Here is a 14740-nt window from a genome sequence, read left to right on the forward strand (position 1 = left end):
ATCTACTTAGATAAGGGACCATCTTTTCCCACATCACCGGTGTCACCCCCATGGGTATTACTGGCTCCTGACTTTCCTCTACCCTTCTTGAAACATTTCGCCGCCCCATGTGTGGAGCCGCTACAGTGGGAACACAAGTGTTTAAACTTACAGTTGACCCCGAATCTACACTGGCCTTCATTAAACTGCCAGCAAACACCCAACTTTTGAGCCCCTGCCTGGCTAGCGGAACCAGAGGACCCTGAGGCACCGGACTGAAAACCCTGGCCGGACCCACCGGCCCCTCCTTGAAAGGGATGGCCGAACTTGTACTGCGCCATCACCCGCAACCAAAGCCCAATATCTTTTTGATCCCAGCGAAGTGCCGGCCGAACCGCTTTTCTCTGTCTGAACTGCTCGTCGTACCTGAGCCACGCCTGACCGCCATACACCCTATAAGCTTCATGGATAGAATCCAAGTAACAGAACAGACCTGAGCGATTCTCGGGTGCCTTCTCTTCAATCACACTAGCCAAAATGGCAAAGGCCTGCAGCCAGTTAGCAAACGTCTGAGGAATCAAGCGCCACCGCCGCTTTTCCTCATCTTCCTTCTTACCCTCATCCTTCTTTTTCTTATCTAAATTAAATTTCTCTAACGGAAGTAACGAAAATATTTCGACATACTCGTCCTTCGGAATCTTTTCCTTAACTTCCTTCTTAAGATGCGCCCCTAGGGGGCCCTCAAAACACACATAAACTTCGCCGTGAGCCCTGTCATCTAAATGCACCCTACACTCTTTTTCCTTCTCCGTCTGCACTGAAACCGATATCGGCGCAGGCGCCACCACTGGAGCCCCAACTGCCCCAAAAGCCCCCACCTGCGGGCTCGACCAAGCCCCTAAATGTCTCTGAGCGGACATACTCTGCTCTAATCTAGATAACAAACCCTGCACGCTACCCAAAAGCTCACGAACCCCTGCTGAACCGGCATCGCCTGCCACCCTCTCAACACTACCAACCCCCTGACTACCCGTAAAAGCTGGCGATGCCAAATTAGGAGTACACAGACCCGACACAGACATATACTCACCGGGCTGCAAGGGATCTGTAGTCCCCCCAGCCGAAGTGCTGGCATCCAAACGTCCCCGGCTCGCCGCGTCCACGAACGATCCGCCCGAATCCGACCGCTGATGAGATCCCAGGGGGTCTTCAGGGGTGCCCTGTCCAGATACAGGCACCGCAGATAAAGGTGCCAGACTCTGTCTGCCAGAGTAGAATGGTGCCTGCGTGGATGAGCTGGCAGCACACCAGCTCACATCTGCTCCAGCGCCTGCCGCCAACGCCAGCACGCCGTCCTGCCGACCTGATGCAGGAGAGGTCCCCGCCGCTGAAGATGGAGCCAGCCCGGATCCGACCTGCCATGGGCCGCCCGCCCTGATGTCGCCGACCGAAGCCGCCACACTCCCAGATGTGGCCGAGGCAGGCCGCGCGGCTGGAGCCTCACCGCTGCGGCCTCCCGTTCCGACAGGCCCCGCACGCTGTCCGGCGCGCCGAAGCCCCGCCCCCGCTGCACTGCGGGGTGCAGGCCTGCCAACCGCCGCTGAGCCCCGACCGGCAGATTGATTCCTCCCAGGCCAGGACCGAGCCACCGCTGAACTTACCGGTGCCCGGCCTGGAGGGTCCCGCGAGGGGCTCCTGCGCCTTCTGGGGGCTCGAGGACCGGAGTCTGGGGAAAGGCGCTCGGGGGGCCGCGTCCTCCGAGAACGCCGCTCCAGCGCCGCTGCAGCGCCGGACGGCCCCGCACCGTCGGACATGATGCGGGCCACCTGCGCCTGTAACCAGCCGGGGGGATGCGATGCTGCAGCCGCCCTGTGGGCCTCAAGGATCGAATCCACGCCAGACATCACAGGTATGTCTGATCTCGATCCAAAAGTGCGGGAAGTGACTAAACCCACCCCCCAAACTCCCATAAACCCTCAGGCCAGAAGACCTTCCCTCCCCTCTCATTAACCCCTTACCTACCCCACTCCCCCCCATTGTCATGCAGGCCTTCGCCTACGCCGTGGGGGGAGGGGGTACGGCTTGCTCCGGCCTTTCCTTTGTCAGTTGGCTCAATAGAAACCTGTTTGTTTAGCAGATCAAATGAAATTACATTGCAGCTTGCTCCACAATCCAGCTGAAATCTAATGGGCTTCTCATCCAACAAGAATGTTGCATGAAGCTGCTTGGCATCCTTCACTACTGACTGCCCGACTACATTGACTTTCTCTGTTGTAGACTGCATTTGTAGCCATGTAATGTCCTCTGCACTGTCAGTGTCTGGTGTCACAGGGTGGAGCTGTCTGTACTGTTTGCCTCTTCCCTGCCTGCAGACAGCAGAGTAATGATTCTTCTTGCCACATGACCTGCAGGTTTCCCCATATGCTGGACACTTGGTTTTGTCTCTCTCATGTCTTTTCCCACAATACTTGCAGTGGACAGTGTTTATAGGGTAGTCTGGTCCTGTCTTTCCTTTTATAGATACTGCATGTACCTTGTCATCATCATTCTCACTGGTGCCTGCCATCATCTTCAGGCTGTGCTGTGTGAGCTCAGCAGCCCTGCAGATTTGCATACATTTCTCTAAAGTCATGCCTTCCTCTCTCAGTAATCTTTCTTTGAGATGACTGTCTTTTATGCCACATACCATTCTGTCCTTGATTAGACTGTCCCTGATCTCTCCAAAGCCACATGTTTCTGCAAGTCTCCTCAGCTCTGTCAGATATCTGTCCACCTTTTCACCATCCTCCTGATGTCTTGTGAAAAACTTATATCTTTCCACTGTCTCATTCTTCTTTGGGTCACAGTGTTTATCAAATGCCTGCACAATGTCTGCTAGGAGGAGGTTGTCTGTGTCTGGGAGCAAGGTGTGGGCTAATTCTCTGCCATTTTCCCCAATTAGGTAATAAAACAGCTTTACTTTCTGTTTGTCGTCAGTGGGGCCCACAGTCAGATCCACATACAGTGTAAACTCTTCCTTCCAATGTCTCCAGGTCTGGGACAGATTACATGAAGTGACATCCAGTCTCTGAGGGGGCTTCAGACCAGTCTCCATTTTGCTGTACTGTCAGGGAATCTGTACTTACAGTTGCAGTGATCTGTGCAGTTCCAGCCTCATATAAGCTCTGAGAATTTGTAGGTTCTGTGCCCGGCTGCCACCATGTTCTGTTTGATGAATCCTGTCATGAATCACACTCTTTCAGTATCTCCAGGCTCTTTATTCACATCATGTCTCAACCTCCATTACATGAATCAAGTGAAGAACAACATCCAACAAGTTCCAAAACAAAGAATATAGAACACACATAAAAGTAGTGAGACCCCTAGAGGCCACATGAACATATAACATATTGCTACACATCCTGTCCCATGATCCTGCACGATCTGTCTCCAACCCTGCTCCATCTGTCTCCAATCATGCGCCCCCATGTCTTTCATTCTGCACTTTGTCTCCAATCATACCGTGTATCTCTATTCTGCCCCGTGTTTCCAATCATGCCCGTATCTCCATTCTGCCCCCTATCGCTCCAATAATGCCCCCATGTCTCCAAGCATGCCCCGTGTCTCCATTCTGCCCCATCTGTCTTCAGACATGCCTCCAGTCATGCCCTGTATCTCCATTCTGCCCTGGTGTCCAGCATTCTGTCCCTGTGTCCAGCATTCTGCCCCTATATCCAGCATTCTGCCCGTGTCTCATTGTCTGCCCCTCGTGTCCAGCATTCTGCCTGTGTCCAGCATTCTGCCCCCGTATCACACAGTCTGCCCCTGTGTCCAGCATTCTGCCCTCGTGTCTCACATTCTGCCCCTCGTGTCCAGCATTCTGCCCTCGTGTCTCACATTCTGCCCCTCGTGTCCAGCATTCTGCCCTCGTGTCTCACATTCTGCCCCTCGTGTCCAGCATTCTGCCCCCGTGTCTCACAGTCTGCCCCTGTGTCCAGCATTCTGCCCCCATGTCTCACAGTCTGCCCCTCGTGTCTAGCATTCTGCCCCTGTGTCCAGCATTCTGCCCCCGTGTCTCACATTCTGCCCCTCGTGTCCAGCATTCTGCCCCCGTGACTCACATACTGCCCCTCGTGTCCAGCATTCTGCCCCCGTGTCTTAGTCTGCCCCTCGTGTCCAGCATTCTGCCCCTGTGTCCAGCATTCTGCCCCCATGTCTCACATTCTGCCCCTTGTGTCCAGCATTCTGCCCTCGTGTCTCACATTCTGCCCCTCGTGTCCAGCATTCTGCCCCCGTGTCTCACATTCTGCCCCTCGTGTCCAGCATTCTGCCCCATGTCTCAGTCTGCCCCTCGTGTCCAGCATTCTGCCCCTCATGTCCAGCATTCTGCCCCCGTGTCTCAGTCTGCCCCTCGTGCCCAGCATTCTGCCCCTGTGTCCAGCATTCTGCCCCCGTGTCTCAGTCTGCCCCTCGTGTCCAGCATTCTGCCCCTGTGTCCAGCATTCTGCCCCCATGTCTCAGTCTGCCCCTCGTGTCCAGCATTCTGCCCCTGGCTGCGGTGTCTCTCCAGGTGGCTGGGGGAGTCCTCGGCCTCTACCCCACGGTCTGGTTCCGGATGGCTGCCCATGGCGTCGCCCTCGTGGCTGGCTCCTTCCTGGTCCTTTTCCCGCTCTCTTCTCCAGGGGCGGTTTCTTTTTCTTTGTCTTCGCCCGCCATTGAGGATCAGGAGGCGGATCTCGGTTGCTGACGGACACGCCTCAAGGTACAGAGATCTTTAGACTGATCGGCCATTATTTTTCGCGCTCTCAGTCAGTTCACGCCCACGACTGCATGCCATTCTTCTTCTCCTGCGCTCCTCATGGCGCTGTAATGGCGGCGGTTTTGGTGGGAATTTTGGCAGTCTTTTGCAATACACAGTCTTTTAGCAAATCACAGTTCAAGCACAATTCTGGCACAGTCTCTAGGCGCACATGACCCGATTTTTCAGGCTTAAGTAGATCCTGTTCGTGACGCCAAAAAGATGGATCGCCCCCAAGGGCTAGGGGTACTCGGTACCGGGCCCTTCGGTTCTCAAGGGGGATGTAACGGTGGCTGACCCAGTCCGTGGCCCTCGGGAGGTCCGTGTAAAAGGGAAAGGTCTTTAAAGGGGAAATGTTTGTGACGTCACCTGTGGTATTCGGTCAGGGTGACCGACGCTGCTTTAAGGGGTCCGCTGGGGTGATGTTATGGCAGCTAGATGGTATACCTTCTCACAGGTGAAGTGTATCCCTAGGGCTTCCCAGTGTGTAGATGGTGGATGGTGTGAGGCGCAGTGAAGAACGAGGACACAAGGTTGCAGTCTCTTTACCTTTTACTGAAGGCTTCAGCATCCACAGTCCAGATCACAGGGCAGGCAGAGTCCAGCCGGTTTGGAGGCAAATCCAGAGTCCCCTTATCCAGGTGGAAATCAGTAGCCTTCCTCTATCGCCTTGTTGTTGTAGTACCTTATTGCTGAGCCTCTCATAAGGTCCTCACAGATGTTGTAGATGTTATTGGTGTTATGTCTCTTTCTCTGTCCCCCAGATGGATAGGACAAACCCGTATGACTGGTGGCTTGAGGATTTTTACAGGGACTCTATCATGCCCCAGCCTCTCGTGGGTGCCACCTTGCCTCCTGGGTATGGGGCAGATCAGTAACTTGCAATTAGCTGTCCTGCCGGTCTCTGGAGCAAGGCATAAAGGACTGTTGCTCCCTCGGTGTTCCGGCTACCGGGATCCTGCGCCTCAGACGGAGGCAGCCTGTGCAGGGCAGAACTCCTTCTGGTTTCCACTCCTTTGCTATGACTTCTTCACCCTCTCTGCAATACAGTTCTCTGTTCGTGTCCTTTCTTAGGAACTGCTGCACGTGGGGCAGGCACAGCTCCGTGTCCCTCTGTCTAGGCCTCTGACAGGCTCTCACCCCTGTCAGGGATCAACCACCTGAGCCAAAGCTCAGCCAGCAACTGCCTAACTTCCTCTCCAGGCCACCAGCTTTTACCTAAGTGTGAAGAGTGCCCTAATAAATAGGAGCCTAGCGCCGCCTGGTGGACTGGAGTATGAAATGTGTTGTATGTTTGTGGCACCTGGTAAAGAGATCTCCTTTATTGCCTCCAAGCGTAACATCACTTCCCCCTAGAGGAGAATGATATTACTGCAACGACCAGGACCCTGGGGCACTGCATATGATGTTAATAATAGGAGATTTTTTTTGTGCCTTTCGATGAGGCCTGTATAACATTGACTACATGCTCCAAACAATTTCAAAGTGAGATGTCCCCTTCAGTATTTGGTTAGTAACATAAAAAGGATATTTTAGTGTGGATGAGGCCTGTATAATCTAGAAGATTGTCCATGGCATTGGAATGTCATCTTTCCTACATTTTCTGCTGGTAAGGTGCAAGTTTGCCGCAGAAATATGGCCGATGAGTCATTACATGAACTGATCAGGAAAAGGGCCATAATGACAGCGGGAATTGGATCGGACAACAGGATTAACAACAGTGTGGCTATGGGAGGTACAAGATCCAGGATCCAGCCTACAAAGATTACTCATTTACCCAACACCAATTACCAGAGAGCGTTTGATGCTCCTCAGAAGATAGGTGTAACAGATGCTAGTCATAAAAGATGCCGATGAGAAATTGGATAAAAAAAAATGCACATAATCCAGACGACAGGCTTAAAACAATTTCAAACTCAGATCTCCGCTGCTGTATCACGTTTGTAAAAAAAAAAAAATAATTAATTAATTTTAATGTGCAACAGCTCTGCATGCAGAACAATTTCAATGCCATTAAATGAAAAGGTTGGATATCGCGTTTATCAATAGAAAAAAAATAAGTATTTTAATGTGCTTGAGGTCTGCAGACAGCTTCATATCACCGCCTTAAAATTACAATGTGGGATACGGCGGGCTGTATCACATTCAGCAACGGAAAAAATTATACTTTTTTTTAATGCACCTTAAGTCTGCAGACAGGTTCATATCACCGCCATAAAATGACAACATGGGATACGGCGGGCTTTATCACATTCGGCAACAGGAAAAATTATAATCTTTTTTTTAATGTGCCTTAGGCCTGCAGTCAGTTTCATATCACCACAGCACAAAATGACAAGGTGGGATGCAGCAGGCTGTTTCACATTTAGCTAGTGAAAAAATATTATTTAGAATGTTATACTTGTGCATGGATCAAACTAGAAGCAGTGCGCAACACACTTGTAGGACATGGATCCTGCTGGCTTTGTCTGTGGACCTCAGCAATTGCCCCCCCCAAAAAAAAGTGCTGGAAGGTAAATTTAACAGCCACACTGGAGACTAACTACACTATCTGACTGATGCATAGGCAAATATAAAAACATATCTATTTTATTGACAATAAATAAAACAAACAAGACAAGGATATTCATACAAAACTGATAGCAGGCAGAACAAGACCATAAAATGACATACTAATGAGTAATCAAAGCCATCAAAAATCAATTACCATAACATGTTTAAATCAACCAATAAAGAGGAAAACATGCACAACTTTTATGCACTCTGTATAGATTATTTACTGAAAGAAGGGGGGGATTTTGTTATATTAAGCTTCCCACAGAATGAATTATTATTTATATCTGATAGGAGCCAAAAAATCTCAAAATTACATCTCCACCATAACAGTACTAAAAAGTGTCTAGTGCATCTAAGATAAAGTGCTCTTTTATATCCTCATTCCTAGTGGCAATATTGACTCTCCCAAGCAGCATAACAATAATTAAAGGTGTCTAGTGCATCTCAAGTAAAAAATGCCACAACCTCTCACTATTTTCAGTGGCACATAGCACCAATCATTATTTATTAGATACTAAACGGTATATTACTTACATCAGTATGATTTCCAGTCTGCGTGCACCTCAGTAACCCCGACAGCGCCGTTTCGCCTCTGTGGCTTCCTCAAAATAGGGGCATATGTGTACGCTGTGAAAGGCACATGCCTTTATACCCCCGCCCACAGCTGAATCTTAATGTCGGCGTGTCCGGCATGTAGTTGCGCATGCGCCGATGACGGACTTCCCCAGAGACAAATAGTGACCTCCTATCCTCCGCGCCTGGAACGCAAAGCGTGACACGCTCTACGTCCACTAATTGAGCGGAGGAGGAGAGCACGGGGTTGTCCCCAATGGCGCATGCGTCAGCCGGGCCGCGAGATATTAGAATATACTACAAGCAATGCTAAAAACGCATGGACAGTGGGCATTTAACAATGTGCACAAACAATGCAAGGATCTCTAGCGTGAAGGTGAACTAATAACCAAAAAATAATACATATATACTTCAAAATAAATGGTGAACTGTGTTAAATACTATAAATTACAAACTTCATCAATATTATAAACACATCAGTATAATAACAGTGACAAAATAATAAAAATACATAATATATAATCAATAAAGTGATACCGTGCCTATAATTCATAACCTAATTATATATACAACCAAATTACAAACCACATCCATATCATGAATAAAACATATATAAATAATCAGTATGCATAACATATAATCAATAAAGTGATTCCGTGCCTATAATTCATGTCATACTTATATACCCAATACAAGGTACACTACTATAACATCCATAATAAATATAAAATCAGTGAAATTATATAATAAATAAAATCCATAAAGTGATACTATGACTAGAACAATAAATATCATGATTATACACCCAAATACAAAATACCATATTATGACATACTATAAGAAATAATATTTAAAAATGTCCCACTGGATTAAAACACACAGAATATATAATATAACCATCAATTATTATATTCTTGTACAGATCGGATATCAGCTCAGGGAAGAATTCATTTCAATTAATCTTCACTTTTATTATTTCTTTATTATACAGAAATCCCTTTTCTCTATACGCATTACTTCCCTCAGATACGAATCCACCTAAAGCTAGAAATCAAATCAAATCAACACAAACGTTAAAAACAACATACACACAAACAATTTAAAAACAGGAAAAACAGGGAAAAAGAAAAATAACAGATAAAATTACCTATGATATACTGGAAATCTCTCTTTACAGGAATGCATTGAACCCTAAACTCTCATTCAGACCATTCGGGGCCATAGTACCCAGTAGGTAAATCCACCTACTCTCCTTTTGAGCCAGAATTCTTCCAAGATTACCTCCCCTAGGGCCGAGGCACACTTGATCAATAGCCCGAATCTCAAGCCCTGTTGGATCACTACTGTGATACACTCTAAAGTGCTTTGGCAGTGTTTTAAGGGACTTAATATCCTCAATTACTGCTGATTTCTCAATGTCCCTAATGTGCTCTCTTGTCCTCACTCTTAGTTCTCGTGTCGTCAATCCTATATAAATTTTTTTGCAAGGACAGCGTGCGTGATATATCACGCCCTTTGATGCGCATGTAAGGGACTTCCATATTTTATATACTTTAGATCCATCAAAATTCTCAAAGATGGTACTTTTGATATGATTCCTACAGGCCTTACATGAGGCACATGGAAAGAAACCCTTTACTTCACTTCTCGTACTCACAAATGCTGGACCTGAATAATGACTATGTACCAACATGTCATTCAGGTTCCTTGACCGTTTTGGCGTCATTAACGGATAATTTGACAGCACCTTTTTCAATATTGGGTCCGACTGCAATACCCCCCAATATTTATTCATAATCATAACTAACTCAGGCCATTGTTTATTATACTCCGTGATGAATCTCACCTGATTGGCTGCCCCTGTTGTATTTTTCCTTTTTTGATGGTATAATAAATCTTCTCTCGTACATTTTGACGCTTTTTTGAAACCTCTTTTTATTTGCCTATTGCTATATCCTCGGTCCTGCAATCTGCGAGTGAGGTCCTCCGCTTGCTCAAGAAAGGCTTCTTCAGTAGTGCAAATCCTTTTTATCCTCATAAATTGTCCAGTAGGAATCCCATTCAAAGTGGACCTGTGATGAGCAGAGGATGCAGATAATAACGTATTCGTGGCTGTGGGCTTTCTAAAGACATTTGTAATAACTCTTCCATTAGGGAGTACCTCTATCCTTAGGTCTAAAAACTCCACATTCCTCCCGAAATTATTGCTTTATCTGGGAGGACTCCATAGAAAATTTGCGTGGATTGATGGCATTATTAAATGGTAATAACAAAAATATAAAATTGACATATAATGGCCTGAGTTAGTTATGATTATGAATAAATATTGGGGGGTATTGCAGTCGGACCCAATATTGAAAAAGGTGCTGTCAAATTATCCGTTAATGACGCCAAAACGGTCAAGGAACCTGAATGACATGTTGGTACATAGTCATTATTCAGGTCCAGCATTTGTGAGTACGAGAAGTGAAGTAAAGGGTTTCTTTCCATGTGCCTCATGTAAGGCCTGTAGGAATCATATCAAAAGTACCATCTTTGAGAATTTTGATGGATCTAAAGTATATAAAATATGGAAGTCCCTTACATGCGCATCAAAGGGCGTGATATATCACGCACGCTGTCCTTGCAAAAAAATTTATATAGGATTGACGACACGAGAACTAAGAGTGAGGACAAGAGAGCACATTAGGGACATTGAGAAATCAGCAGTAATTGAGGATATTAAGTCCCTTAAAACACTGCCAAAGCACTTTAGAGTGTATCACAGTAGTGACCCAACAGGGCTTGAGATTCGGGCTATTGATCAAGTGTGCCTCGGTCCTAGGGGAGGTAATCTTGGAAGAATTCTGGCTCAAAAGGAGAGTAGGTGGATTTACCTACTGGGTACTATGGCCCCGAATGGTCTGAATGAGAGTTTAGGGTTCAATGCATTCCTGTAAAGAGAGATTTCCAGTATATCATAGGTAATTTTATCTGTTATTTTTCTTTTTCCCTGTTTTTCCTGTTTTTAAATTGTTTGTGTGTATGTTGTTTTTAACGTTTGTGTTGATTTGATTTTATTTCTAGCTTTAGGTGGATTCGTATCTGAGGGAAGTAATGCGTATAGAGAAAAGGGATTTCTGTATAATAAAGAAATAATAAAAGTGAAGATTAATTGAAATGAATTCTTCCCTGAGCTGATATCCGATCTGTACAAGAATATAATAATTGATGGTTATATTCAGGGGTGGGATTCAAATTTTTAACAACAGGTCCTCTAAGTCGCGGCGGCCTGAATTTTGGCCACGCCCATTTTCAATAACCCCGCCCATACTAATAAGCCACGCCCAGTGGCACGATTCATATTTTTGGAAGCAGTTTGTCTCCCTTAATGACAAGAATACGTTGTGACATACGGTATTAAAGTAATTCAAAGAAACAAACGACTAAAGCAAATGTAACTCAGCCATGTAGTATATAACAGCCCATGTAGCATATAAGACAGCCACGTAGTATATAACATTGCCCACGTAGTATATAGAACAGCCATGTAGTATAATACAGCACAGCCCATGTAGCATATAACAGCCCATATAGTATATAGCACAGCCACATATTATATAACACAGCCGACGTAGTATATAGAACAGCCATGTAGTAAATAACACAGCCCACGAAGCATATAACAGCCCACGCAGTATATAACACAACCCACGCCGTATATAACAGCCCACACCGTATATAACACACACAGCCCATGCAGTAGCACAGCCCACGCAGTATGTAGCACAGACCGCCAGCCATTTAGACAGACAGACAGTCTAGGCCTAGTCAACCAGGCCTGGCTCACAGCAGGCTGCAATATATACATAATATACAAAATATACAAAAGAGCGTAGAACAAAGCCCAAAAGAGTACGCAGTAAATGAAGTTAATAATGCAATGTCCAGGTAAGCGAAAACGGCCGCGGCTGACCTCATAGAAAACTGATAAGATGAAATACACAATTAACATATGGGAGGTGTAGAGCAAAACTGACCTTGATAAGTAGAAAATGGTAGCGAAGGGAGAAGGACGCTTGTCCAGTGAATGGAGACAGAGGCTCCTAGAAGAGGTTAAGAAGGGGGAGGGGTGTGAGACCAAGAAGCGATGCTGCAATTGAAGCCAGCGGGGAGAGGAAAAAACAAACAAACACGCATACCACAAGTTTTCCAAGGTAGCTGGAAGGTACGGGAGGTCCGGGACGGCACGGACAGGGGACAGAGTCCTGAAGGCACTATGAACGAAAGGCATAACGTAAGAGTGCTAGTAATCTAAGAAGGTGCAGGAGGCTGGTCAGAAAACCAAATACCTGTGGGTCCAGCAGGAGAAAAGGCGGTAGTGTGAGGCATCGTTGGTGGCCAGCAGGTAAAATAGCAAACTGGCCGGAAGTGCAGCAGTGTGGGTGAGTGCGCGCGCACATGATGTGAGAATGAGCTTCAAGGAGGCTAGGAACGCAGCAGGCAGTGGAGCTAAGCGCTATACGATTGTGTGGACACAGCCTGGGACCGGGTGCACCGTCCGTGCACCTGACTGCTGCTCCTGCCTCCTGCTCGCTCCTCATTCTGCTTGCCGCTGTGCCTGTGCTGCCGCTGGACGCTGGCTGGACCTGTCCTGGATGGTGGACGCTTGGATGACAGCAGCCGGATCTCTTCTCATCGCCGGCCCGGAAGTGACTCGCATCCATGTTGATGGCGGCGCCGGCGGTGACTGGTGAGTATTGCAGGTGCACCTGTGTGAAAGTCAGTCCCAGCAGCAGGCCCGGCCCGGAAGTGACTCTGGCTGCGTCGTATCCATGGTGACGGACGGTCCCGACTCCCGGCGGAGGGTGAGTATTTTGGCTGCAGCTGCGCACCGTAAATGGGCCCCCCCGTCTCGCCAGGGCCCCAGCACGCCCGAGTACGCCGGGTGCTGACGCAGGCCCTGAGCACAGCAACCCGTCCGGGGGCGGTCCGGGGGCGTGGTATCCATTTTCAATTACCGGAACGCTGGCAGAGGGAAATTTTAGTAAACGGCTGCCCCGTACCGGGTCTTACCGGCTGAATCCCACCCCTGGTTATATTATATATTCTGTGTGTTTTAATCCAGTGGGACATTTTTAAATATTATTTCTTATAGTATGTCATAATATGGTATTTTGTATTTGGGTGTATAATCATGATATTTATTGTTCTAGTCATAGTATCACTTTATGGATTTTATTTATTATATAATTTCACTGATTTTATATTTATTATGGATGTTATAGTAGTGTACCTTGTATTGGGTATAATAATAGAAACAGCCCAAAATGAAAGAAAATAGTATATTGATCCTCCACATGCTCACAACCTCAGTGGGGGAGCCTATCAGGAGGACATGCTTGCTAGAATCGAATAGGGGGGGACACTCCTCTACTCACTAATACAACACGAAAAAATGGAGTTAATGTCCACAACAATTATTTACAAAATCATAATATTTTATTATTAACAAGTAATGTCACAACAACACATTGCCGTGATTTAAAAACCACACATAGAAACAACTAGACAGGAATGGTAATAGCACATAGAAATAAAACACAGTGCAGCTCATGGACTGGTGCCAAGTATCCAACTATTTGTATGCCACAGTGCAAAGTTATACATTGGCAAGTACACGGGGGAGGGCCTATATGTCAGTATATAGTGTACCTTGGAGCCCTGTACACTGGCTCTACATATTTCACAAAACACCCAACAGACCCCGGATGCTTACCAACTTCACAGGCACCAGGACAGAGCCACACCGTCGCCCCAACGCGCGTTTCGCGTTGGCTTCGTCAGGGGGCGGTGCTGCTTACTGTCCGGCGTTCTTATTTATAGGAACCTCATTATTCTTACAGAGATCACCTGTATCGGCGCATGTCACAGGGGCGTCCAGCCAGGTGCTGCATCAGGAGCGACGGCCAAGATGGCGGCGCGGTCCAGCGGTCACAGTACGTGACATCACTGAACCGCAAAAGTCATCAGACGGCGCCGCCCACAATGCCCCGGGACACAAACACTCCCGGACATGCGCGCAGTAGATCTCACTGCTGACCCGATCACACTACCACGGAGGACTCAAGACTGCCCCTCTCTCAAAAGAAAGGGGAGGAGTCAAGGCCGAAAGAAAAAAAGAAAGAAAGAGGGAAGAAACGAATCTACATTCATGCAGATAAGGAAGGGAACAAAACGTACAGCATGGGATTAATATGTGAAAAAGTGGGCCATAAAGGAACCCTTAATATATACAAATTATACATGTAAACCTGGTATATATATATATATATGTGCAAATCATGCAAGAAAGTGAACATAATGATATTCATATATAAAAATAGACATGAATATAACAAGGAATAACATTAAAGTGATACGTAAGAATAGATCTGCAACAGATCATTGCATGTGATACAATAAAATTACATACATAATATGACATATTGTGCTAATTGATAAAAAATCTTCTCCTTTTATTCAGCCAATTTTATATCTGTCCAAAGATATCCCAAGGGACAGCATTTACAACGGCAGCCCGTCATCCATCCATGTGTTCTATAACAGTCAGGCCTTCAGCAGCAGAGGAACCATTTCAAGAACACCTACATCTAAGGTAATAAAATATAAATGGATCAAAAAAACAAAAGATTAAAAAGCAGGAAGGACAGACAAACAACACACAAATAAAAACGATACACACTGGAGATAGCCTAAAGAAATGGGCTAAAGCTCAAGCTTTCATTTAAGCCCGCAGGGGCTAGTGTATTTAGTACCGTAATCCAACGGCATTCCCTTTGAGCTAATTTTTGTTTTGCGTCACCACCTCTAACG

General features: G+C 46.6%; 1 long non-coding RNA gene across 1 annotated transcript; it reads right to left on the minus strand.

The window, feature by feature from the left end:
• Positions 1–11904: 11904 nt before the first annotated feature.
• Positions 11905–12611, minus strand: LOC143809607 (uncharacterized). Its single transcript, XR_013222355.1, has 3 exons — positions 12217–12611; positions 12067–12141; positions 11905–11970 (listed from the first exon to the last, which is right to left on the minus strand). It is a non-coding gene; the product is annotated as an uncharacterized LOC143809607 (long non-coding RNA).
• Positions 12612–14740: the final 2129 nt, after the last annotated feature.

The sequence above is a fragment of the Ranitomeya variabilis genome, chromosome 2, assembly GCF_051348905.1.
Source record: "Ranitomeya variabilis isolate aRanVar5 chromosome 2, aRanVar5.hap1, whole genome shotgun sequence".
In the NCBI taxonomy this organism is placed as follows: domain Eukaryota; kingdom Metazoa; phylum Chordata; class Amphibia; order Anura; family Dendrobatidae; genus Ranitomeya; species Ranitomeya variabilis.